This window comes from Antechinus flavipes, chromosome 3 (assembly GCF_016432865.1).
Source record: "Antechinus flavipes isolate AdamAnt ecotype Samford, QLD, Australia chromosome 3, AdamAnt_v2, whole genome shotgun sequence".
Classification (NCBI taxonomy): Eukaryota; Metazoa; Chordata; class Mammalia; order Dasyuromorphia; family Dasyuridae; genus Antechinus; species Antechinus flavipes.
Window position 1 is genome coordinate 288,982,381 of NC_067400.1, and position 27,771 is coordinate 289,010,151.

Here is a 27,771-nt window from a genome sequence, read left to right on the forward strand (position 1 = left end):
ACCACACATTTAGTTCAATCCTGCCATTTTACAGATGAGGAAACAAAGAACCAGACAAGTAGCTTACTTAGGGTTACATGTATAATAAATATCAAAAATGGGATTTAACCTTAAGTCCTCTGAATCGAGAGTGTACTGCTGCTACAATAATTACCCATTACTACTAAGACTAATTAATGATGATAATAATAATAATTAATATTTATAAAGGGCTTAATATATCCCAAGCACTTTACAAATATTATCTCATTTGATTTTCACAACAACCCTGGGAGTTTATTATCTCCATTTTACAGTTGAGGAAACTAAAGCAAGTGACTTGTTCAGGCATACATAGGTAATGTTTGTGACCTGGTTTGTACTCAGGTCTTTCTGATTCCAGACCCAAAACTCTACCTACCCACTGTGCTATGTAGCTGCTACTAAAAATAGCTTAGAATTGAATCATGGAAGACCCTAAATGCCAAGTTTGTATTCTATGCGTACTTTATGCAGTTGGTTAGCTTTAGAGACTGATTTTTTTGTTGTTTTATTTTGTTTTAATCAGAGGAATGACATAATTTTAGCATTGTTACTACTTAGCCAGATAGGGGAAAAATGGAGCGAAGAGATGACAGACTTTCCCACTTATGAGCTTGTGATATATCTTAAATACAACATTTAGACTGGTTATTCCTCCCCTGTGTCTGAAACCCATGGCATAGAGTGCAATGCCTGAAAGTCCATAGTTGGTAGGAGGAATTCTCTTTCTGTTGATTTTCAGAAGCCATTAACTGAACACACAGAACAGTTGAGGCTGATGTGTGTGGCTTTTGTGAAATTATTTTTGGACTTCTCCACAAAGCACATTATGAATGTTACATAAATACAGATGAGAAGTTCTGGATGAGGATGAAATGGCTGCTTCTTGGCTTATGACTTCAGGCTTGCCCAGCAGGGTCTACAAATGCCTACCATTGGCACAGGTCCATGGCTCACCCTGTCCTCCTTTGCTTTTTAAGTGATGAGTAAATCTCTGCATGAAAATCCTAGGGTTGTGTTTGCCCCTTCCTTCCAAAAACAGATTGGATATTTGGGTTCTGATTTACCTAAGGGACAGTATCAAGCTAGTCTGCTCTCCATTGATGTGGCCAAAGAGTATCAATTGCATTGCTTAGGGCAAATATAATACAGATGAAGTTCTTCATCAAGTAATCAGAACCTAATTCAATTGGAAGAAAAAAATAGCCTACTCAGGCTATTCAAAAACAGTCCTCATTTTACTTAGTGATTTCAGAATGCCCTAGGGGTGAGTTAGTCCATCCAAATAGTGGTCATGGCAATTGCATTCTTCAGAAAAATTTTTCTTCAAGGAAAGGTTATGCACAAAATGAAGCTAGAGCTGTAAGGAAAAAGTTCAGAGGACAATCCTGTTTTCAGGATAATGCTCCCAAGTATGAGATACACATATGTAGTACATATTCTCAGGTGATTATCCTTCCTCCATTTCTTACTGATGGGTAGGATCCCCAGAAAGTGGGTGCTATATTTCCCAGGACTAGTTGGAAGTATCTTTTCTAAAATCATGGATCATTAGTCTTCACTGATATGCTTCCCACTGTAGCCAGCAATTAGTCCATCAGACTTAATTAGCTTTTAGAAAGGATTATCCAGTAAGGTGACATGGTAAGAACACAAGATTTCCTACCAAAATTTATGACACACTCTCCAATGAGAACACATAGAGTTCCAGGGAAAATGAGTTCAAATTTAGGGAGGACTTCTCCAAAACATAACTTTGAATTCTAAAAGTTCTTTTTCTGGAGAGTGTAGTAGTTTCTCCTTCAGCATCTCTTCTTTATGCTGGATTCTTTGTAAAGACTTGAATCTAGATCCAATCTGCTCCCAATGTAGACATTACTATTAGATGGATGCTGCCAGGGCATTGATGAGAAGATGGGAAATCCCAAATCCTCTAGTTCCTTAGCTCATAAAATCCTCCCTCAGCCAATAATAGAATAAGGGTAGATTTGAACTCATGTCTTTCTGACTTTAGATTCAGTAATCTATCCACTGTACCATATAGGTAGCTTCATCTGATACTTAAACCATTGTTTATAAAATTTGTTTTGTTCTTACTTTTCAAAGGAATTATTTTTAAAACTTGAATACACTTAGGCTAATAGAACTAAGAGATACTTAGAGATCATTTGAAGATGAGATTACTAAAACCTAGTGACGTACAGTATAATGTCCCCAATCAAAAATATAGTAACTGGCAAAGTGGAAATTTGAACTCAGAACCTGTGGATCCACTTCAGAGTTCTTTCTAGTATATCCTGGTCCCTTAACAATATTATTTTGTATTACAATTATCTTTGTATAATTATCCACAGCTAAAATATTTACTACTGCTGTTTATAACACATCTAATGCATCCAATGCATGCATGCATCTAATATGTTTGTGACACAACATAATACTGCTTTTTTCCTTATCCTTTGAAGTTGGCGACTTTAATAGCTCTCCCTCTTCCACCCAAATGAATCACATATGGAATATCATATTGAGTTAGTCCTGGGGACCTCATTTTAAGAAGAACACTGATGAATTAGATTATATCCAAATGAAGGTGGACAGAATTGTGTAAAAAGACAAGAGAGTGTACTGTATAATCAGTAGTAGAAGACATTGAGCAAACTAGAGGGGACACATGATGGCAGTATTTAAGAATTTTATGGGAACAAAGATTAAAGTTGTTCTTGTTTTCTTTGAACCCCCAGAAGGTGGGACCAGAATAATGATTAGAAGTTGGGGGAAAAAAGTACAGTTAGTCATATTATGTAAGGCAAGAATTTGAGCTATTTCAGAATGGAAAACTATGTAAGGCAACAATTTGAGCTCAAATTATTTATTTCAGTTCTATGGTCATTTTTCTCAGATCATGAAGCTCCTCTTCAAATGATGATGGTGGTGGTAGGGTCAGGAAATGGTGCAGAACACACTTAACATGAACACAAGGCATTCAGAGAAGTTCTTCAAAAATCCATCTGAAAACAAATCTAGTACTATATGCCAAAATAAACTGCGAATGTCTTATATGTCTTAGACATATGTCTGAGTGACATCATAAGCAAATCAAAGAGCCAAGGAAGAAAGGGGTGAAATGGGGAAGAGTTTGTAGCAAAAGAAGAGTTAGAGGGGATTACAGGAAGTAAAATAAACAATTTTGATGATATAAATTAAAAAAGGCTTTGCACAAACAAAACAATGGAAGTGAAATTAGAAGAAAAGAAGATAAACGAGAGGAAATTTTTGTAGTAAATTTCTCTGATAAATGTCTTGTTCCAAAAATAGAGAATTTTCAGAGGAAAAAAATCCAAGCTATCAATAGACATATGAAAAATAACACTAAATAACTAGTAATTAGAAAAATGCAAATTAAAATAATTCTGAGATTTTATCTTATACCCATTAGGCATATTAATACATTATTCATAGAACTGTGAATTAGTCTAGTAATCTATTATTCTACTAATACTACTATTAGGTCAATTACCTGAAAAAAGATTAAAAATGAAAAAGACCCAAAAATATAAAAATATTTATAGAAGTTATTTTCTTCCAAAGAACTGGAAACTGAGAGGTGCCAATCAATTGAGGAATGACTGAATAAGTTAGATAAATAAAGATGATAGGATACCAATCATTGTTCTGTAAGAAGTGATTAAAGAGATGGTTTTAGAGACTTGTATGAACTGCTGAAGACTGAAGTCAGAAGAATTAGGAGAATTTAAAATATAATAACAACAGGGATTTTAATGGTTTTGCTTTGTCAGGGATGAAAGAAAAGGTTAGAAAGAAGATACATTTTTCTTTTTAAAAAGAAATATTTAACTTTTTTTCTAAAAGAAATTGACTAGCATCCAAGTCTCATCACATAAAATTATTTGACCTTTTAATATTTTTACTTGCATATGTGATTTTTTTAAAAATCCAAGTTTCTTACACATCCTTTTAAAAAAAACTTCATTTTAGAAAGGGTGTTGATTGACTCATTGTTAACTAAAATGAAAGAAGTTGACAGATGCCATGAAGAGATGAGGGGTTTATTTTGCTGACATCTTCTTTGCATTCTCTAAGGAGCAATCTGATGGTCTGCTGGTTATACTGAATGTGTGGTGTTCAAGTGCCTACACCAACTGGGACTCATTAACCAAGGGTTACAAAAATGCCTCCAATGCTTTCCAAACATTTCTCTCTCCAAACCAAAGTCCACTGTGTCCAGTCCCTGTTTTGGAGTCCTCAGTCGGGTCCATGCAAAATGCTTCAATCAAATAAGCTGCAAGCAAAAGATTTTCATTATGTGGTGTTTATAATTATTTAAGCTGTATTTGAGTATTTTGTATCGCTCATTTCTACTTTGAAGGGAGGAAAGAGATGAGTATATTTAGAAATCCTATTTCTTAATAATTTGCATATGTAATAGTTTATTTTTCAATTACATGTTTGTTGAGGAAAAGTCAATGTCTAGTACAAGTGGCTTTAGGAATAAAATAAACATTATAACAATTTGGTCTATGATAGTCTCATAACCATATCTACCATCACCATTAACCAAATGAGGCTGAGAGATCTGACTGTTCCATGTTCAGGAAAAAGAAGTTTATGAAAAAAAATTGCTAATGATAGTTTTCCCACCAAAATATTAAAGGTGAAATTACATATCAAAAATACTACATACAGCAAATTTTTTTTTGGTATGAAAACAACCTCAATTTCATCCATTTGGCTTCAAAATTTCCCCAATCCTGCTTTTTTTTCCTGGGAGTTTTCCATACCTCCAGGCCCCTAGTCCACTATTTACAGGTTCTATCAATATATCAAATTCCAAAGTGTACTGAGGCCAAATTAGGTTTAGAAATTCTGCCCTAGGACACAGTGTCTAGTATGCTAGTCCACAATAGAAAGCAGAGGTCTAGACAATTTGCAAATTACATATGATGGAGTCACAGAGAACCAAAGAATGCTTTTGTAGGAAAAGATCATCTAGTCCAAGTTCTTGTTCTATATGTGAGGAAACAGGTTCAGAAAGTAAAGTGACTTGTGTTAAGTAACACAATTAGTGGTAGAACCAGGACTTTTTTTACATTCTGGACTTTTTAATGATACATGGTGAAAGAATTCCAGAGAATCTCAGAATCATTAGTTCCCAAAAAGTTGCAGGTTGTTTGTGTTTATTTTTTTCTCAGAGGGGTCCCTATTTTTTTAGGGATATCAGGAAAGTGATGTGATGACATATAAGTAAATTGGCTTTAACTGAGGCAAAGCTAGGTAAAATTACTAGCCTCATTTCTCCTAAGAAGCCATTTGGGTCCAACCGCAAGAGTTAGATCAAGACTGGAGATGGTCCTGGATGAAGTGGGAGACCTTGGTCTTTTTAAGCTAAGTTTTTCTCCAGGTCTCAGTTTGTCTGAGGAAATGACCATTCAATGATTCAGGAAAGGTTAAGAAGTTTATTAGGAAATTTCCATTGTTTTTTGTGAAGTATGGGGTTACCTATGTGGAATGATCTGAAGAATATTACAAGGCTTTATCTACCCTCAGATATTTCTACCAAAAAGACCATCATCCTTCCTTAGCTATCAATTGTCAAAGGGCTTTAAGATTTACAAAGCATTGTCCATAGATTAACTCATCTGATCATCACAATAACCCTGTGAGACAAATACTATTCTTATCCTAATTTTATGAGGAATCAACCCAAGAAAGGTTGAGTGATTTGTCCACAGTCACTGAGCTAAAAAAAGTGTCTGAGAAGAATTTCAATTCAGGTCTTAACTTCAAGTCTAGCCAAACTGACCCCCCTTTTTTTTTTTTAACCAGATCCAAAATCATCCTCCTCAGAATTGTTCTTTAGAATTAGATAGTAAATTTGGTTGGGGTTAGGGAGAAGGCAAAAGAAATTGTTCAAGGAGAAGCAGAAGACTGAAAAAAGAAGGATTATCTTCATTCCATTCATAAACCAGTTTGTTCAGTCAATCGCCAATAAATGGACCATTTTTTCCTGCCAATTCTTTGCCACTACAAAAATATTTTTGTGTATGTATATATGTATGTGTGTGTGTATGTAATATTATATGTATGTATTTATATAACCTTTCTATCTTTTACTTCCATTCCTGGATCAAAATTCTTATAAAATTATCTCTCATTTTGTATGCATGTATGGTTTATCCTTTTACTACATAGGAAACCATGAGGAAAGCATCTGAGTCTTTTATCTACACACAATATATGCTAAATAAGATTATAGATCCAGAGTTTAGAGACTTTAGAGATCCCATTAGACCTTTTTCTGTTCTAGATCTACCCTGTTAGCAGGTTGATAACCTTTTTTAAAGCATAAAGTAAAATACAGTACCTATCAATGTTATTTTTGAAGTTCAAAGACCCCAAACTGAGAATTTACAATCTACTCCAACCCTGTTCTTTTAAAGATGAGAAATCTTATTAAGATTAAGCCTGGGGCTGGAATAGGGGAGGAGGAGAAGGAGGGAGGAGGGAGGCAGCTAGATGTCACAGTATATAAAGCATGGGCTCTAAAGTCAGGATAACCTAAGTTCAAATATGACCTCAGACACTTAACACTTCCTAGCTGTGTGACCCTGAACAAGTCACTTAACCTCAACTGCCTAGCCAAAATAATAATAATAATAATAATAATTTTTTTTTAAATTAAGCCTAGGGTTGATGAAGTAGCTTGTGCCAAATTAAAGAATGAAAAAAATTTGCAAAGATCTGTGGGTTTGGCCTTTTATGTTCTTGTTTTTGCCTCTGATACCAAATAATAGACCTGGGATTCAAGCCTGGGTCCTGTCTCTAAATTCAGGGTTCTACCTGCTACCCCAGACATATTTAGTCAACTATTGTTGCAATCTTTGTTCCTGGCTCAGAGAATCTTCTACTCCATGCTCACAAATTTTGGCGGGAAAAAATACCAACAACAGAACATTTCTGCAGGAGAGATATTAAGGACACAACTACTTCCTTAGCTCTATTGCCAGAGGTTACAGGAAAGGAGCTAGACCAAGGCTGGTGTGCCTAATAGACTTGTTTCATAAAGCTATATTTGTCTGCCTTCCTACAGATGTTATTTAGCTCATTCTCAGCACTGAGAGCTCTCAAACTCAGAGCTGCCATGGTTCTGCCATTTATCCTCAAGGAGCTAATAGAAATTGTCCTTGCAAGAAGAGGGGAGAGTCTTGATGTTTTTTCTTCCTCCACAGGCGTCTTGGAGGACAACTGGGGTAAAGCAGGCTGGAAGGTAGGTAGTTGGGGGAAAAAACAAAACAGACTTCCCTCCCTTCAGGCCAAACAGCCTGAACCTGAGAAAACTTCAAATAAATAAAATCAAAATCCTTCAGTGCTGACTCACTGTAAATCATCAAGGACCCTGGGAGAAACCTGGAGCCAGATCTCTAAAGGGCATTCAGATTCTCAGAGGTGCTGAATAAACAAGGTTTACTTTATTGAATCTCAGCAGAGCTAGTCAGTGATGGTCCCATAGAGAGCATATTGACACACCTGTCTGCATGGAGATAGATAAGTGATACTTTGGAGAATTTTGTTTTGTTTTCTCCAAATGGAATGTTTCACTTAGAACACAGTGAATCTTAAGCCTAGATCTGGACGCATCCCAAGGAATTTGGAAGATCAGAAATGGCCTGAAGGTACCACATGATGGCCAGGAACGGCCAATGGCACTTTTAACACTGAAGAATGAGGAAATTAGGCTCAATGATGTCTAGAATCCCTTCTAGCTATGAAATTCTATCATTCTGCCTAATATTCCACATTGAATGACAGGACAGTTTGGTGTGGAAGAAAGGGTCTTTGAATAGGAGTTGGAAGACCCAAGTTCTAATCCTATTTCCCTAGATCTGGGACTTCAGGTACCCTCCTCTGCACCTAATTTTCTCAGCTATAAAATGAAAAAGTTTGTGTACATGTTCTCTGTGGTTCCTTCAAATCGTAAATTTGTACTGATCTGGGACTTTGCAAATGTCAGGATTCCACAAGCAAACCCCTGTCCTAAATATTCAATTGAATCTGAGGTCCCAGACATAAAGAAATATGGAAAATCACTTCAGAATGTCCCTAATCTTCCCCATGACTCAGTTAAGTGGTGTGTCATTTATTAGTTAATGCTTCTGCTCTCACATTGTTAATGTGGCTGAGGAAAAAATTTTAATATCAGAAATTGAGCTATTAAAAAATGTGGTTGGGGCTGCTTAGAAGCATAAGACTAGGCTTGATGAACTCTGGAAGTCTTTCTGCCTCTAATCAAGGGGCTATTCCTTTGAACTAATACTTTTTCTCTGAAACAGAAAAAAGTACAGAAACTCAACAAATATGTGATAAACTTGGACATCTGTAGAGAGTTGGAATCACTTTGGAAAGAATGCCAAAGAATTATATTGGATGGTTCAGGTTGTTTATGAGTTTTGGTGTTGAAGTTGAGAGCATGGTTTTATGACTGTGTGAGCTCCAGAGGTAGAATGATGGCTTTGTTTAAAATTTATTTTTTTGCTGTACTTCTCCTTAGCAATCATAAAAAATCATAAGCCACTGAAATAGAAGGAAAAACAAAGGCAGCTTCCTCTCAGACACAAACTGTAATTACATGGAGATAGTTCACTTCATTTTTTCTACAGAGCCAAAAACTTAAGGACAAAGATCTGTTTTCATGTTCTTTGTATTCTTCTCTGTTAATGACATAGGACTTTGCTTGCAGTCAGGGGCTTAATAAATGTTTATTGATCATGCCTTTCAGTCTCATTTTAGATGAAGATCAAAAGATGAAAGGAACATAATTGGAAAGAAAAGAGCCCCTGAGGGGCTATCAATATTTTGGCTATGTGTAGAATAACAAGATAATGATTTTTAAATAATCTGTGGAGGTTCAAAAAGAGAAAAATTGTTTAGAATGTTATAAAGGTAGATATTAACTACTTTAATGAAATGTTAGGAAAGGGAACAACACCTTTTTTTAGAAGGGAGATATTAGATTGCAGAATAATAGTTCTCAAAAAAACTGAAGAGAAAAAAAGTCTACTTAACCTCAGAAGACCTCAGTTTCCTCATTTATAAAAATTGGGAACTAGACCTATTATAATAATGAAACACCTGCTGTGTGAAAGGGGTAAGACAAGGTATTATTTTATCCCATGCCTAAGTCATGGGGTCATAGATTTGGAACTATAAGGGACTTCAGAAGTCACCTAGTTCATCCCCCTCATTTTACAGATGGGAAACTGAAGTCAAAGGGTTAAGTGATTTGCCCAATGTTTCAGGATTGGAATCCAGATACATTAACTTCAAAATTATTTTTCTTTATACTATGCCATGTTGATTTCATTGTTCAGGTTGCTAGCATAGAAATGAGTCTGTGTCTTTGGTTAAGGATAATAGATCAAAATACCCTCTTAACTTCTTAGTACTATCATGCTTGGAATTCCAATACCCAAATGCTAGGAGAAAACAGGATAAGATCTCATTCTGATTTACAATTGTATCATAGAGATACTTGTGGTTTTTTGGGAGCCTGTACTGGTGGATTACAATCTCTGGCACATAATATAAAGCTGGAAAAATTTTAAGAATGAGATCAATAATGGCTTACATGTCTGTCACCTATCGATCAGACTAATAAAACTCAGAAAGGCTAGTCAAGCACTAGGTTGGTCATAAAGTCATGAATTGGGTGACTCCTGTAATTATCAATGACCATATACCAAGTTGTAGAAGGTTGCATGATTTGTCCTTGGAAAAGGTATATGCAAAGGTGTACCCATATTGATGTTCAAAATACTAAAGTAAAAGGAATAATACAATAGTTATTATTTTTATTAAGATAATTAGTGAACCTGTCTACCAAGGCATGAATATAATGTATCAGTGGAAAGGAAAAGCTCTGACCCTACAGTCAGAAGATAAGAGTTTGTGTCTATGCTCTGGTATTGAACAATATCCCTGAGTAATACAGGGCAAGATATTTAACTTCCCTGAGTCTTGGTTTCTCCATATGTAAAATGATAGATAATGTTTGCATTGCTTACTCATAGAATTGTTATAAAGGAAATAATAAACATTAAAGTGTTAAGTTATTATAACTTCTGCTAAGGAAACATCATCTCCTTTGAAGAAATATCAAATTAGTAAAACATTTTCTTTCGTACTTTTTCTATCCATCGCTTTTTTTTTTTTTTTTGGTAATTCTTGTATCATTGTCACATTTTCCTTTTAAGACAGGTGTCATTTTGTAGATTAAATGACTGTTAACTATATATATATATCACACTAAAACTTTTTAGGTAAAAGTGAGAAAGATTGCAGAATAAGGGCATAGAGAGCTGAACCCAGAGCAAAGATCTATGTCTCTGTTCTACCTCTGATCTATATGATTGTGTGACCTTGGACAAGTCACTTAAATTCTCAGTGCTCTAAGTAACTTTCTAAGATTACATATTGCAGAGATAGTGACCTGCATTGGTAGAGGGAGTTCCTTATATTAGTAAAGTCACAAATCCTTTCCTTGTTTATTTTTACCTCTAGCTTCTCTGACTTACTTTGAATCTCAGAAAATTCTTAATTTTTACAAGTTTTGCTGAACTCCTTTCCTTCGTACAAACTGACCCCTACCCATCCTAAATGGCAATGCTTTCTACTTGGAATTATGTTCAATTTGTCCTATATATATTTTGGTATTACAGACTTATTTATATATGATTTCCCTTCTCCCTCCTAGACTGTGAGGTGGCCAGAAGGAACTATTTTTAATGACTTGCTTGGTATAAACAGTGTTTACCCAGTACCCAGTACCAGATACATAGTAGGTGTTTAAGTAAATGCTAATGACTGACCAATTTCAATAATTTTTAATTCACCAAATGAGTTGTTTATATAGCACAACTTTTTTCTGGACTTGTCATTTCATTTGTGGAGGGAACTCCTACACTACACTAGGGAACTCCTAGTGATAAAAATATAGATCAACAATGATGATTTATAGTTTATTGTCTTAGAGTTTTATTTTCACCTAAAGAACCCTACTCTATGCTGCTTCTTATAATTCAAATATATCTTCCAAATCATAAATTATTAAAGATTTTTGTTTGGGGTTGTATCTGTGTATATCTGTGTGTGTGTGTGTGTGTGTGTGTGTGTGTGTGTGTGTGTGTACTAGAGTAGAGGGAGTTGGCTATCAATAAATAAGCACTCAAAAAATAAACAGATAAGAATATTGGCATAAGAAAATCAGTATGATTTCAGTTCAGAGGGCCTAAGAAATTCTATTACCACTTTTGTAGTCTTAACCCTAAATATCTTTCTAATCCTAGTATCATGATATCAGAAATTTTGCCATTATACATGCATTCCTGTGGGAGTTAATTAATTCACTTTTTCTATAACTTTCTTTTAAAATGCAAATATCTCTGGTACAAGTGACATAATAAGTTGCTAAAATTTTGGTTTAATCTATTTTATTGTCTCCTTTCTCCCTGGAAGTGGAAAAAGAGGTTATAGCAAGGACAAGGCACAAGAGAAGAAAAGACAAAAAAGAAAGAGCCTAAAGAAAGATGAATGAAAAGGTGCTAAAAATAAATTTTGCCAAAGTAGATAATGATTCTACATAATGGTCACTCATAAAGAAATTTAATAGATTACTCCAGAGTCAATCTTATTCTATCTCAAGATTATCAAAATTAACCCATTAGAACATTCATGAAGTATTAATTCTAGGTCACCTCAATGACACTACTGAAAAAAAAAACTAATTGATGAAACATTCAATTTCTTTGTGAATAACTTTCCAAACAATCAACTTTAGAACTTTACTTTTGTGCATGTGGTGCTTATATTATATAAGCATTTGAGGTCTATAAATGGGAGAGAATTTAAAATAAGCTGACTAGCAGGACCACCTTCCTAAAAACTATTCCATTGAATTTGGAATGATTTCTTTTTTTCCCTCACCACTTAAAGATTTTGAAATCTGGTTGACTTGAATCTCAGCAAGTAATTCTATGCTAGTAACAGGAGAGAGATCAGACAACTTCCCAATGCTTGTCTTTTTCCATAAGCCCATTTCAGCTTATTTAACTCAAAAAGTAGCCATAATATCCCCATTGTCACTGCCATCAAAGTATTTTTTTTGTTTTTATTTTTAATTTTCCCATTCCAGATCAAAAATAGATGTGAGAAGCCCAGAGGCAAAGGAATCAAACTTGGTTAGTCAGAACTCCTCAATTTTCTTTTATTTTGAGTTTCATATCCTTTCAATTTGAAGACTAATGTACAAGCGGCTCCTCTCCTACAAGGAAGCCAGCCTCTGCCAAACCAAATAGTACGCACAAAAGTAAAAGGAGCCAGTCCTCTGGACTCACCTCTAGGACCTACCTCAGGTTGGCAGTCAGAGGTTTTCTCCCTCCCTGACTCCTTCCTGCTCCCTTCTCTGGTTGTTTGCCCTTCCTTTACTGTAATGTCTCTCCTTGACAGGGTCTTAAGGAGGCCAGCTGGATCTCTTCTGAAGCCCTAGGGTTTCTCCACCCTGCCACAGAGTCACCAAGAAATGGAGAACTAATGAAAGTTCTGGAATCAATGGTTTCCTCTTCTCAAAAAAAAAAAAAAAAGACTGTACTGAAGGGTGTATTATTTAAGCCCTTTTAAGAAATGTCAGTGGACATTTTGTGACACTTCTACATACTGAAGAAGTGTTTCCACTGATTTATCAACTCCTAAGTCATTTGTTATTGGGGGTTAATCAAAAAGGAAAATACCAAAAAGCTTTACAGAAACAAAAATTTTCCCTTTAAAGTGGAACTTATTATTTTAGTAAAATCATTCTTGATAAAGTTATAAATTGGTTCAAGTTTTTAAAAAATTGAAAGTATTTAAAGAGAGTCACTGAACTCTTATACTCTCTGATTCTGATTGTACTATATCAAAAGAATCAGAAACAAAAGTTACAGCAACAACAATAACTAACACTTTTATAGTATTTACTATGTTCAAGGCACAATTATTATCTCATTTGAACCTCACAACAATCCTGAGAGATAGATGCTATTATCATTCATGTTTTATAGATAAGGAAGCGTAGGAACACATAACCAATAAGTTTGTGAGTCCAGATTTGAACTTAGATTTTCCCAACTTTAGATCTCGACAATCTATCCAGTGAGCCACCTAGCTGCCATAAATTTTTTTAAAGCTAACAAAATATTCATAGCAACATTTTTGTGGTAACAAAATAAAACAAAACATGAAACAAAGCAGATTCCATCAAATGGAAAATGGATGGAGAAATCATGTTTTATCATATAATGAATATCAAATAATTATGATCAATCAGAGAAACATAGGAATATATTTATGAAATGATACAGAAAAAAGAAAGTAGAACCAAGAGAACAATAGACATGACTACAATAATGTATGTGAAAATAATCCCCAAAACAGGGGATGAGAAAAAATGATGAAAAATACTCCTCTCTTTTTAGAAGGAATGTAAAAGACTACAAGGTTTAGTATGTTGCCTGTGTTGTCAGAGTTTCTTTCAATCACTTCTCTTCTACTTTATTCAGCAAAGGACAGGTCTATTGTTTGGGTTATATTTGGCTGAGGCATACATACAACAATTATGATGATAATAATAAAAATTTAAAAATAATAAATGCATGTCAGCATTGAAAAGGAATTAATTTCCAACACTTACTAGCCTCAGACACTGTGACTCTGGGCAAGTCATTTAACCCAAAATGCCTCTGAAAAAGAAAAAAAAAAGAACTTACAAATTATGTAGTTCTACCTATATCCAAGCAGAATTCTTCTCTTCATGATCTCCAAATTGTCATACAGATTTATTTTAAAGACCTTCACTAAATCATGATTTCAGAGGTTTGTCCACTAAATTTATTTTAAAGCTTTTTCCACATTGGCACAACTATCATTCCCCCTTTATATGTAATCTTTTAAGTCCTTTCTAGTTCTAAACCCTATAATCTCCCTTTATTATTTCTCTTGTATGTTTTAATATTTGAGTATGGCTCCAATACCTATAAAATTAGTAAAGCTTCTGACCTGAAAACTCTTGTTTATTCATCTTCTATATCTAGGAACTACCAGGACAACAATCAAGGTAAGAATGATCTCCACCTCTCAATTATCTAGCATGCATTAAAGAAAGTCGATATCAATATGCTCCTCTCTCTTACCTCTGTCAGAGAAGATTATCAATCAGCTTGAATTATTACCAAGTAGTACATAAAAAGGACAAACAGTTATGTCTCCTCCCAAACACTATTGTCATGAAAAAAGAAAGAGAATAATGCAGTATATTAAATAAAGATTGGAAAAGATAATGCAGATAAGCAGAAAGATCTCTGTTTTTTTGAGTTCAAGGACTTGGCCTCAAACCCTGAAACTGAACTTTGGTATGTCACTTAATCTCTCTGAGGACTCAATTTTCTCATCTATAAAATAGGGAGATTTGACTAGGCAATCAATTCTAAATCTTATCCTAAAGTAACTTTTTAAAATCTAGATTCATCTTTTGGGTTGCCTTGAGACAGAGTTCAAAAAGAAGGTAAAAAAGAAACACAGAGAAGTAGGATAGGTTTGACAACTAATGTTGAACTTATAAATTTAAAAAGAAAAGCAAGCTAAACATAATAGAGATTTGCAATTTAGTGCACCATTAGCAATGTGTTAGTAAATGCTTAACAACTGGTTCTCTGAAGGGAAAATGTATACATGAAACACTTTTAAGTTTAATCTACACTATTACCTTTTTCTCCATCACTTTGAGTCCAGACAATAAATCAAGCTTTGATTTGCAGTATTTGTTGATTTCCAAGTTATAAATGCTCACACTGGAAATTTAACAACCATGTCTTAAGAGCTGATTCAAATTGACTCCAAAACATTTCTGTTATAATCATCTTTTTCTGTTTGTGTGTGTGTGTGTGTGTATACATACATACATACATATATATATATATATAACATATATATTAAATTGCCCATTTTATTCGGTTTTTGTTACAGAGGAATTAGGTAGCTTAGTGGATGAAGTGCTGGACTTAGAAAGAATTCAGTTTAAATTTTATATCCAATTCTAACTGGCTAAGACTGGATAAATCTCTAAATGTCTCTCATTCTCAGTTTTCTCATATCTATTGGGGATAATAACAATGTTTAATTCACATGATTGTTATGAATATCAAATGAGAGGGTATATATAAAGTTCTTTACAAACCCTGAAATGCCATAAAATACTAGTTATTATTATTTTATTTGCAAAATATTTTTTTAAAGAAAAAAAAGGCAAATCAGACTCTGGTAAGCCTATGAGTCTATGGAATTTGGAGAAGACTGTGTTCACACTGTGGGGCTTCCCTTGAAAGTTCCTATGTGGGAGTATACTGTGTCCCTTTAGATATCAGCCTTTGGGAATTTAGCCCAGGAAATTATGATGTCATTTCCACCCCCCTTTCCCTTTATACATAATACAGCTGGAGTGACTTGTCTGCTATGGTGATATTTGCTACCATCCAGGAGCAGGATTCAGTTTTCCAATATTAGTCAGAGTCTGTGATAATAAAGCATTCTTAAGACAACTGAGTGGGTTCATCTCCTATGGCTTTTTTCTTTTTGAGATTTCAAATGATCAACATTTCTAAGTTGTTATTATGCAGTCATTTCAGTCATGTCTGACTCTTTATGACCCCAGTTGGGGTTTTCTTTGCAAAGATTTAAAGTGGTTGATATTTCATTCTCTTGCTCATTTTACAGATGGGGAAATTGAGGCAAATAACTTGCTCATGATCACACAGTAAGTGTCTGAGCTCAGATTTGAACTCAGAAAGATGAGTGCACCTGATTCCAAGCCCAGTGCTCTACCCATTGCACCACCTAGCTGTTCACTCTTTTTAAGAATTTAAGCTAAAAACAGGAAGATTGTTAAAGCCTTGGTTTCTGTTCTTTCTCCCATACTTGGAAGGGTCCTGGCATGGACTTCAGTAAACCACTATATGAGTCATATGGAGTCCCAGTTCAGGTATTGTCATAAGAGGATCAATTTAAACCATAACTATCACTCTATTGTCATCTGAGTCTGCTCTTATATACCTATTTTACAGAAGAAGCTAGAACTTACTGACCAATGTGAATTAACTTTGAAGATATAGCACACCTTTGCTATTGATCTAGTGTAAATAGTCTTTATTCAGAGCCATCATTAGGACTTATAGAATGTGGCCAGAGTTTTCTCCAGGGTGCTACAATTTAGGGGCAGCTGGGTGGTGCAGTGGATAAAGCCCTGATCCTGAAGTCAGAAGACTCATCTTCCTAAATTCAAATCTGAATTCAAACATTTGCTTGCTGTGTGAATCTGGGTAAATCACTTAATCCTCTTTTTCCTCATCTGTAAAATGATCAGGAAAAGGAAATGGCAAACCACTCCAGTACTTTTACTATGAAAACCCCAAAATGGGGTCACAAAGAGTTGGGATTGAAAACACTGACACACTTTCATTTCTCCAGCAGCACAGTAATAATGGAGATTAGCATCCAATTATCAAGAATAATGACCTTAAATAGGAAGTAATTTCTCTAGCCAGGATTCTATCTTGCATTTCTCTGCTCAGATTTCTCCTTGGCCCCAGTTCCAAACTCCTTGTACTTCAGGTAGTCTGTCTTTCAACAATTTCACAGTTGTCCCCCAGGCTCTATCATGTAGAGATTAGGATGTTGCCCTTGACTGGGTGAGCCTTTTGATACAAGAAATAGTCCCCCTACAGAATTACTATAAAATGCCCCTAACTGAGGTGGAATGCAGAGTCAAAATGCTAAGCCTTCAACAACGAGTCTATCACTAATTCTTATTAATGAATTTTTCAAACTAAAAGTAGTCCCAAAAGGCAGCAAGTTTCAGTCAAGGAATAGAACACTGGGTCTGGAGTCAGAAAGACCTGAATTCAAATCTAGTCTCAGACACTAACTAACTGTGTGATCTTGTGCAAGGCAATTAAATTCTGTTTGCCTTAATTCATTGGAGAAAGAAATGGCAAATAACTCCAATGTCTTTGCCAAGAAAATCCCATAGAGGGTCACAAAGATTCAGACATGATTGAGCATCTGAATATTACACCCAACATAAATGACCCTAGCTTGAGGGACCGAGAGTCAATGGAGATATTTAAGGAAGTGTTGAAAAATAGGTAGGGACACATGGACAAAAGTTATGTTTTGATGGAGCAGTATGGTTTAATGGGAAGATGTTGGACTGAGAATTAAGAGATTTTTGCTCTAGTTGCAAAATGAAAACATGTTTCTTCATCTTTAAAGGCAATCTTTTAAATCCTTTTAATTTTAAAATTCAGATTATCTAAAGACCAAAGATAGATACAACCCAAAATTAAAAATCATTTATAATAATAATACAATAAATATAGTTTGTATAATTTGCAATAATAACACAATAAATAAAATTAAAAGGTGCCATTGCAGCTATAAGAATCTCTAGGCTTACTTGTGGACATTCTCATTTTATTGACTTTATGGAAGATATAAGGGAAGAGGGAGGGAAGGAAAGGGAAAGGAAAGGAAATTGTGGGAAAGAGATGGATAATAAAGTCAGTGTGTTTATATGGTGTTGAAGAAAGCACCACATTTGGAATCAGGCCATAGCTTAGTTCAAATCTCTCTTCTTTCTCATTGACTGTGTGATTCTTTTGGAATTTGTTTCCTAATTGGTAAAATTTGGCTCATAATAACTGATGTATGAATTCTCAAATAAATTAATGTATATTAAATGTTTTGCAAACCACAAAGTATTATAAAAAAGCATCACTGAGTGAAAGAAACATAGTAAAAGATGAAGGAAGAAGAGGAGATGAAAAAGGAGGAGGAGGAAGAAGAAAAGAAATTTATTCATTTATTCATCTTAGTTTTTTTCATTGAAAATGATTTTCATCAGACCTAAGGGCTATTTGTTTCCCCTGCCCTGCATTGTTCCCAGAAACTGAAGTTCTTTGAAATAGCAAACATTTCTACAAATGATAATATTTGAAAAAAATTACAAATCTAAAAATCAGGGTGTGATTTATTGCTTTTTTATTATCTAGATATAAGTGGTGGAGAAAATGTTCATAATATAGATTAAATCAAAAGAAAAAAAAGAAAAGAAAAAAAGCCTGCTGATCGTGTGACAATCAAGGCAATGCCATTCTGTTTTCATTTAGAACCTTCTTTGTAATCCTTACCTCATGAAATGCAGCTGTGTACAGATGGTATGTTAAATTTAGCCTGGGTGGGGGGAGTTTCCTGGAATGTCACAAATTGTGACATCATTGAACAAGGTAAAATAAATTAATGATAGTGTCTTCTTTCTAAAACCAACAACCTTGTAAGAAAAATCGACAACCTTGTGAGAAAAATTTGTTTTTATTTAATAGGAGATTTCATAAGTTGGTAGGTTAACGTGACCCAACTGCTCAAAGAAAATAACTAAATATAAATACACTTGTAGTTTCTGAACATTTATTTTCTGAAGAGACATCTCCCTCTGCTCAATCTTTAATCTTTAACTTACATTCTTAAGGATTTGGTCTGTTTTCAATAAATACACTATAGAAAAATCACCACAGGAATTGTAAATTTGGGCTATTAGGGACCTTGGAAGTCATTGAGTACAATCCTTAATTTTACAGATGACAGAGCTGGGGACCAGAAAGATTAAAAGATTTACTCGATGACATAGTGGTTTTAAGTAGAAGAGCTGCAATGTAGTCCCAAGTCTTTTCATTATCAACCCAGAGCTCTTTTAAAAATTATTTATTTTATTTTAAATTTATGAAATAAAACAAAAACTTCTGTAACATAGTCATATAAAAAATGATGATTGCACATGAAATTGCAAATTTGTCTTATATAACTCGCTGTTTCCTTTTGAATATATGTTATTATGTATTTTTCCCCTCCTTTTTTTCCTTTTTCATCTTTCACTCCACCCTAGAGATGACTACCATTAGACATAAATATACATGTACTTACATATATATGTTTAAATACATACATATATACATCTATGTATGTATATATACATATACATATATGTGTGTGCACGTGTGTGTGTGTGTGTGTGTGTATGTAATACCATTCTATGTACACTTCAGTTTATCAGTTCATTCTCAGGATGCAGGTGGTGTCTTCCTTCAAATGTTCTTTATAGTTAAATTAGGAATTTATAATATCAAAATGACGTAGTTGCTCAAAGTTGTTCTTAAAACAATATTGTTGTTATTGTATACAATGTTCTCTTGGTTCTGCTCATTTTGCTCTTCATTATTTTGTGCAAGTTAAATCATGTTTTTTTCTAAAATTAATGACTCATCATTGCTTATAGCACAGGATACTCTTTTACAAATCTCACATTTTGTTCCTATCCAATTTGTTCAGATTTGCTGGAACATAAGGATTCATGCTGGAGACTAGTAAAAGAATAACTCTAGAAAAGTAGGTTAGCATGAGATCATGGAGTGCTTCAAATACCTGGCAAATAGTTTCAAAATTATTTAATATATACATTTTTGAGCAGTGAAAAGAGTAAACTGGGGCTTTAGCAAAATTAATTTTATATCAGTGCACAAGCTAGATTGACCAGGGAGTTGCAGAACTGGGAATAAGGAGAAACAGGAAAAAAGCCCTCAAGGATTATAGTTATCCAGGGGTCAATTGATAAAATTCTTAATTTAATTAGTTGAAGAAAAAAATGGAAAAAACAGCACAAAAGAAGTCAACTAATTGCAAAATATGACTATAACATTTGTCAACTTATTAGATGTAATTACCAGAAAAATTTCATATCATGTAGCCCTCTTTAGTGACATCATGTTATGAGCATTCTATCCCATTCTAAGAAGCCCAAATAGGACATTATGCATAGAATGGTCTGTGTTATAGTTCCCTCATTTTTAATGATGTAGTTGGACCTACTGATTTCTGAGCTCCTTTCCAACCTTAAATCTAGAGTCCTGTGAGTTTTAGTTCCATTTCTAGTTTTAGGGAAGCCACTTATTCTCTTTAAGCCTCAATTTTCTCATCTTTAACATGATGACATTGCTCCCTAAGGTCATTTCCTTTTCACATTTTCCTTCTCACACATTCTTTGATGGGTGATCTGAGATCACCATTCTCCTCCAATAAGCAGAGAGTACAAGATATCATAAGGAAGTGAGGAGGCAACTTTATGTCAAGAGTTTAGATTTTGTGTTTTTTGCAAAGCCTACTGTGCCTGGAGGTAAGGGATCCATAGACTGGAGAACAGATTTTACCTCTCCAGGTGATATCTCAGTAGTCCCAACTGCATAAAACTCTATTCTCCTCAATTGTAATCCCTTTTCCCCATCAGTTTGCTTCCTGAATGATTGATTGTGTAATCCCTTTCTCCCGTCTGATTGCTTCTTGGCTGATTGGTCATGTCTGAATATTGAACTTCTAAAGATTCTCTGTACCATCGGCTGTCATCATACCCCAAGTGTTTTTTGCCTTGGGCCCTGGGGCTGGGCCCCTCATCCCATTTCCCTGAATCATTCTACATTCTGATGCCCAATGGAGGCCTCTGTTGCATTTTGGACATGGGGTTTTGGGTCTTATTCTCTTACCCTGTTTCCTCACTCTATCTCTATGTCAATGTTGAGCTTTCAGATGCCCTGCTTTACCACACTGAAAGCAGTGATGAGTCTTTCTGGAAGCCTCTTGCCAAAAGGGTCCCTCTCTTCCCATGTTTGGATCTTAGGAAGTCTGCATCATAGCCTGGATATAAAAGTATTTGTGCCCACTCTGGCACAGCATCTTATGATCTCCTCTAAAGGAGCATCCTTGTGTAGTCCTAGTATAATTCTTCTACAAACCTCATTAGCATTTTCTTTAGCAAGTTGCCTTATCATAATTTCTGGATTATGTTGCTGCATTTTCACCAATAGTTTATATGACAGCTGTCTGCAGATGTCCCACAAAATCAGCAAAGGGTTCATTTGGACCTTTCTCTATGTTTGTGAAGGCTTCCCTTCTATCTTACTTTCCTGGCAGGATGCCCCATGATTTGATAGCATCAGAAGCAATTTGCTCATATGCTGCTATGAAGTAATTAATCTGTGCTGAAGTATCTGTATAAAGACCTACACCTGTTAGTTGGTCACAGGTGATTGGTGTATTAACTCCAGTTTGCCTATTTTATTGAGCTTGTATCCTACAGAGTTCACTATACTCAGAAAGCCACAACAAGTTTTGTCCAGGTTCTAAACATGTACTTGCTATAGATTTCCAATCATTAGGGATTAAAATTTCATAGGCCAAATTCTCTAATAACATCTTAACATAAGATGTTAAGGTGGCAGAGTTGGTAATTGCATAAAGTTTAAGCCTTTACTACTAACATTTCAAGCCCTCTTCTTAACAAATATTCACACTTAATTTTCTACTCTATATTATCCCCATTCTCCTAGCAGTCACCTTCCTAACACTTAACGAATGCAAAGTGTTAAGCTACATACAATTCCAAAAAGGACCCATAAAGAGTTCAAGCCTTTTTCAGATCTTTGATAATTTCTAGATTAAAAGAAGTGTATCTTCTTTTTTCTTTACCTGAAGAGTTAAGCTGTTCAATTACATGATAAGTTTCTATTCTCAAATCATCTGTATTCTGCCCTTCTTTGACTTTAAGTAGTGTCTTTTGCAGTCGAGTCATAACGGGGAGGTGCTGGTGATATCACTACTATTCCCTCTCCTCCTCTTCCCTCCACCCAGGAACGGAAGGGTCAAGAACCTGCTCGGGTGTAGGTGGAGGTAAAGTTGAGTTGTGAGAGTGAGAATTACCACATCCTTTACTTTCACTCAACTCTCCGTGCCTTTTGGTGATTTATTTCAGTACCTTCCCCCTTCTCTTCCTCTTTCTCCTTATGCTTCTTTGTCTGACTGTTCTCCTTAAAACTTTTCTTTTTTTTAGAACTTGCATAATTTTTTAAGGCCAATTATATTATCATTGTAATATTCACTTAGTTGCTCTCCTACTAGTTTCCAATTATCTGCCTCTATTTCATCTTCCTTAGAGAACTAAGGGGATGTGCATTCTAATGTTTCTAAGAGTTCATCAATCTACTCCCAAGTTACAAGCTAACCTTGCCTCTTTATTAACCTAAGTATGCTCTCTATAGAGCTCCCTTGGGTGGGGATGGGGTGGGGGAGGGTCTTTTCCTAGTAGCTGCCCTATTTCAGCCCTTAACAAAGTTTCCTGCTTGTCTATTTTAATACTCACCCTACTTCCTGGTCATAGGGACTTCTTCACTGAAATTATGAACAACCTTCATACAGGTCCTCAGTCCATGTTGGGGTGCCAAATATAATATCCACTCCCTGGAGGGCCTCAGGATCAGTAAGAGTCAGGATCAATCAAAGTCCTTGGTCTTCAGGGGGAGAAATGAAGGAAGCAGGCAAGCTGTCATGTGGCTTCCCAAAGGTGTATCCTGGATTCTGGAGTCTAGAGTCTCCAACCTCTGCAACCAAGTGACCCTGACCTCTCTTCCTCAGACCTCCAATCCTTGCCTATGATTACCTTACCACCACACATTCAGCAAGCAAGCACCAATCATGAGGAGAGCCATAACATTACCATATTATTTATGGTTATAGATGCATTATCTCACATCAAATAGATAATTAGATTAAGTGCCCTGCTGTCTGATTCAAGTACACGTTTTCAGAGTTTCAGCCCTCTACATTAGTGTTTCAATTTTCCCACATTTCCAAATTTGTCATTTTTTCTTTATGTCATATTAACCAATCGCTTAAGTTTGAAGTGGCACCTCAGAGTTGACTTAATTTGCATTTCTCTAATCAATAATGATTTAGAGCATTTTTTTATATGACTATAGATAACTTTAATTTCTTCAGCTAAAAACTGCCTATTCATATCCTTTGAGCATTTATCAATCATGTATTCTTATAAGTTTGATTCAGTTTAGACCTTTATCAGAAAACTGGCTGTAAAAATTCAATTTTATTAATTTCTCCTCTGATTTTCAGAATTTCTATTTTGTATTTAATTGGGGGTTTTTAATTTGTTCTTTTAGCTTTTTAAATTGCATGCCCAATTCACTAATTTGTCCTCTCTTTATACTATTCATGTAATTATTTAGAGATACAAAATTTGCCCTAAGAAAGGCTTTGACTGCATTCCATAAGTTTTGATATGTTGTCTCATTATCATTGTTCTCTTTGATGAAATTATTGATTGTTCCTATGACTTCTTGTTTGAGCCACTCATTCCTTAGAATTAGATTACTTTTTTTACAAATGGTTTTAAGACTCTATTTCCATGGTCCTTTTTTGCACACAATTTTGATTGTACCATGATCTGGAAAAGATACACTTAATATGTTTGCTCTTCTGCATTTGATTGAGATTTTTATGCCAGGTGCCATAAACTACTAAGAAATACCATATATTCCTTTTTATTCCCATTCAGTTTTCATCAAAGGTCTATCATATCTAACTTTTCTAAAATTCTAATCACTTTCTTAACTTCTTTCCTGTTTATTTTGTGGCTAGACTTATTTAGTTCTGAAAGTCCCTCACTAGTATATTTTTGCATTTTATTTCTTCCTTAATTTCTCTTCTAACAATTTAAATGCTGTATCACATGGGGCATTTATTTGCTATACTTCATTGTGGTACCTTTTAGCAAGATGTGATTTCCTTCCTTATCTTTTTTAATGAGATCTTTGTTTGTTTGTTTGTTTGTTTTGTTTTTCATTTTTTATTTTGCTTTTGCTTTGAGATCAGGATTGCTACACCTGCTTTGTTTTTGTTTGCTTGTTTGTTTGTTTGTGTTTATTTTTGTTTTGCTTCAGCTGAAGCTTGATATAGTCTGCTTCTGACTTTTATCTTTACTTTGTATCTCTCTGCTTCAAATGTGTTTCTTGTAAACAACATAATGCAGGATTCTGGTTTGTAATCCACTTTGCTAAATGTTTCTGTTTTATGGGAGAGGTCATTCCATTCACATTCACATTTATGATTACTGTATATTTTTCTCCATCCTACTGTTACCCCTATTTATGTTTTCATCCTGTCCCTCATCACAAGTGGTATTTTATCTCACCTTCTGTCCTCCACCATATCTAATCTGCTATTAGATGCTTTTTTATTTTCCTCCTTCCCCCTCTTACTTCTAGCCACTCTTTTATCAGTTTCCTCTTTGATCCTTTTTTTCTCCTTTCTCCTTCTACTTTGTTATAGGGTAAGATAAATGTCCATATCTAACTGAGTATATATGTTATTCTCTCTTTGAGTGAAATCCAATGAGAATAAGGTTCAAATAGTGCTCACCCCATCCCTTCTTTCTCTCTACTGTAATAGGTCTTTTGTGCCTCTCTATATGATGTAATTTAACCTATTCTGCCTTTTCACACCCTCTGTCTAAATATACTCCTTCTAACTGCACTCAAAAATTATGTATTTTGTATTAAGTTTTGTCTTCCCATGTAGAGATGTAAACAGTTCACTCTTATTTAATAACATTTTTTTTCTTTCCTGTTCTCCTTTTTATGCTTCTCTTGAGTGCTATTTTTGAAGATCAAATTTTCTTTTGAGTTCTGCTCTTTTCATCAGTAAAGTTTAAAGTTCCCCTATTTCATTGAATGTCTATCTTTTCTCCAAAAATTTTATGCTCGATTTTGCTGAGTAGTTGATTCTTGGTTGCAATCCAAGATCCTTTGCTTTCCAGAATATCATGTTCCAAGCCCTCTGATCCTTTAATGTTGAAGTTTCTAAATCCTGTGTAATCCTGATTATGGCTCCTTGATCTTTGAATTGTTTCTTTGTGGCAGCTTGCAATATTTTCCCCTTGACCTGATAATTCCAGAATTTGGCTACAATGTTCCTTGGAATTTTCCTTTTGGATCTCTTTCAGGAAGTGATTGGTGAATTCTTTCAATGACTATTTTATGCTCTAGTTTTAGATATAAGGGAGTTTCTGTAATAATTTCTTGAAAGATATTGTCTAGGCTTTTTAAAATTAATTTTGGCCTTCAAGTAATCCAATGATTTTTAAAAATTATCTCTCCTGGATCTGTTTTCCAAGTCTTTTCCCCATTTTTTCCCTATGTTTTATCATTCTTTTTATTTTGTTTGATTCTTGATGTCTCACAAAGTCATTAGTTTCCATTTGCTCAATCCTAATTTTTGAGGAATTATTTTATACCTTTTTTTTTTCCATTTGACCAATTCTACCTTTAAAGGAGTTGTTTTCTTCAGTGCATTTTTTTCCTCATTTGGCCAATTCTATATTTTATGGAATTGTTTCTGTCAATTTTTATGGTTCCTTTTCCAAGTTGTTGATTCTTTTTCATAATTCTCTTGTATAACTCTATTTCATTTCCCAGTTATTCTTTAACCTCTCTGAATTCTTAAAATTCTTTTTGAGCTCTTCCAAAAGGATATTTTGGGTTTCAGACAATTCAATTACCCTTTGAGGCTTCACATATAGGCATTTTGACAATTTGTGATTTGATCTTCCCTATCATTGTAATATATTTGTATAGTTAGGGCTCTTTTCTGTTTCTTAGTCATATTTTAACTTATTTCATAACTTTTAAAGTTGATCTCTATTGCTGGCACTTTCCAAAGATTCTTATGCTGGGCCCAGTGACCTTGGTCCTTGACTTTCTACTTTGGGACTTAAAGTGTTTGTGGCTTGCCTATTGACCTAGGGTGGCCTGATTTAGTCCCACCTGTTAAGCTGGGATTCTGAAGCTCACAATTTGCCTTCTGCAATGGGGATGGAGACACAGGCTGTGTCACTGGCCTGCTGAATTATGATCAAGAGGCTTTGGTTGCTGGTCTATTCTGTAACTAAGAACCTTCTATGCTTGCCTGGACACTGCTGTGCTGGGCTGCCCTCCCATTTTACCCAAGTGAAACAGACCTTTTCTGAAGTCCTCAGTCATCTTAACCTGAGAAATTGTTTCATTCTGTCTTTTTGTGGGTTTTACCACTCCAGAATCCGTTTACAGATTTGATTTAACATTGTTTCTGAGGGAAACTAGGAAGAGTTCAGGCAAGTTCCTGGCTTTCCTCTTCCATCTTGGCTAGTATGCACAGTTGATGTAGAGTGGCCCAGAACCGAAAGCTCCCTGTCCATCCTTAGCAGAGAGGGATGATCCTAGATTATATATGCAGTGTCTTGCCCAGAGCATCTGCTCTGTAATTACTTTTTTCAAAATTAAATGAATAAATTATATATTCCTTGAGGTGTTTCACATGGTAAAAAAAACTAATCAAATTTTATGTTAAAAGAGACCTAACGATAATTCTATCTAGTTTCCCTTATTTTACAGATAAAGATAATTTACAGATAAGAGGATGATACTGTTTTAGAGAGGGGATCTGGTTCATAAATGGCAGTTAGATGGAGTAGTGTATAGAGTGCTAGGCTAGGAGTCAGAAAAGCCAGAGTTTAAAATTCAGCCTCAGACACTTACTAGCTGTGTGCCATTGGGCAAGTCACTTAACCTCATTTGCATTTGTTTCTTCATTTGTAAAAAGAGCTGGAGAAGGAAATAGCAAACCACTCCAGTACCTTTGCTAGGAGAACCCCTAACAAAAGCACAAGGAGTTGGACCTGACTAATATGACTAAACAAGTAGGTCATCTATTCTTAGTGATCAAGAAGATAACCAATATCCCAGAGGATAATAGAGGCATTTTTGCATCTAGCTACATATATATATATATATATATATATGTATGTATATATATATACATATATATATGTGTATATATATATATATATATATATATATATATATATATATATATATATATAAAATATATGTATGTATATGTAATGGGCTGAGGCTTGACTTGATGCACTGAGGTCCCAAGCACATGAGGCTAAATAGTAATTGAACCATAATCTATTAATATATAAGCTTGGAGAAAGAATGGCCCCCGCCCACTCTTTGTGCAAGTCCTGATGTGTTGTATAGGAAATGACGATTTTGGTGGGTGGAGGCAGGGGAGTGGAAAAGGAAGGGGAAGGAGAGACTTTTGGTATTGCTTTGCAACAGTTTGCTCAGGTCAGATCGCTCTCTGTTATCTGGCTTCCTGTCGCAGCTGCCCATATTGCTATAGCAATCTTTCTTGCCCATGTTGCTATCACAATATTTATTCACCTCTTCACTTCAATAAATATTGAAGATTTTTCCCTTAACCTGAATTCCTGACTCCAGCTGATTTTAAATACGCGGTCATTACATGTGTGTATATATATATATATATATATATATATATATATATATATATACATACATACACACACATATATATGCATATATATATATATATTATACATGCATATGTACACATATAGTTTAGTCCTATATTATATAGTCCCAGGGTGGTTGTGAAGATCAAATGAGATAATATTTGTAAAGCACTTAGTACAGGGCCCAACACATAGTATGTGCTATATTATTAAGTTCTAGTTGTTATAATTATCAGTAATAATAGTAGTTGTAACAGCAGCAGCAGCAGCAACAGCTATAGTAATAGTAGTAGTAGTAGTAATAGTAGTAGTAGTAGTAGTAGTAGTAGCAGCAGCAGCAGCAGCAGCAAGGTAGTAACAATAGGAATATCTCTAGAGTCATAGAAAATGGATTAAATCCC

General features: G+C 34.8%; 1 pseudogene; it reads left to right on the forward strand.

Moving 5' to 3' along the window:
• Positions 1 to 27,771, forward strand: part of LOC127557174 (signal recognition particle 54 kDa protein-like) — a 163,257-nt pseudogene that overhangs the window by 2,843 nt on the left and 132,643 nt on the right.